Source organism: Apium graveolens, chromosome 6, assembly GCF_009905375.1.
Source record: "Apium graveolens cultivar Ventura chromosome 6, ASM990537v1, whole genome shotgun sequence".
NCBI lineage: Eukaryota > Viridiplantae > Streptophyta > Magnoliopsida > Apiales > Apiaceae > Apium > Apium graveolens.
In genome coordinates, this window is record NC_133652.1 from 10486958 (window position 1) to 10488288 (window position 1331).

The window sequence follows — 1331 nt, forward strand, 5'->3', positions numbered from 1 at the left end:
TTCTCGAATGACTTTTAAGTTCTTATAGTCAAATATCTAATTTACATACTATATTCAAATAGTACAATTAGATATCTTTCGTATTGCAGTCCAAGCTCACGAGCACATATCATACACCTTAAATCTCATTGCAATCACTTCCAAGTGACCAATTTCCATTGTACTCTTGCATCAACCCAGTTTACCAACTGTGTGGCCTATGTCTAATTTTGTACAATTTTAAAAAGTACAACAGACTTGCAATCCTTCTTGAGAGATCCTTGTTCATCCACGCTTGGATAAATATAAACCCATTCTAGCTATGACAACTTTAGCTTCGTTGATCTCTTCAAAATTCACATCACCAACATGTGACATCTATCATTTAAGACTATTAAAGTCACGAAGATTGTAATCTTCAAATCAAAACTTTTCAATCTCATCAAGATTTTCAGAGATGATCCTCTTATCATTACTTCTCGTAATGATCAGATCACTCACATGCAATCAATTATGACTTGCATATCATGTGTAAATAACACATGCACACTTGTCAATTCTCTGATTTTGAATCAGTTTGACATCTCATATTAACATATTTCACATTTATGAAATAACTTTACTAGTTATTACTTAAGGCTTCACTTGTTATTGATATTACCAGCTTTTAGCGTCCCAAAAACCAACAATTTCAGTTTGCATCATTACCGAGTTTAAGCATCCTTAAACTGGGAATCCTTATTCACATAGCAACCAATTTTGAGCGTCCTCAAAATGACAACCATGTTATTTATTTGAAGCCATTGCTTATCGTAGCAATATCAAATTTAATATGCCATTATTTCGTGTCAATGTTGTTTCACTCAACATGATCACCGAAAATACAGATTTTCTACTCTTGCTTTATCTAGAGCAACCCTCAGGTTCACGTAAATAGACATTTCTCCAAATATCTATTTAGAAAGACCGCCTCAATGTTTATTGATGCACTTTTAAATTTCACAATACGATAATTTTAGTATCATCTTAATGAACCTTATTCTCAAAACTCAAGAATATTTCATAAATTATATAAAGTCATCACATTTGACTGTAATATTTTATTATCAGTCTGACCTTATACTTCCTTCAGACCCACATATATTTTCCCAATTTCAAAATTCATTTGGGTCCTAATGCTTCTATCTTGTAAGAAGATCTATATATTTTTAAACAAGATTTTGTTAAACAGAACCACTCTCTCTATTTCTTAACATCCTTTCCCCCACAAAGGACATAGAGAGAACATACACAATCCGTTTTCGAGTACACGTGCTAGAAAATCTTGATTTATTGACTCTTAGTAATAGTCA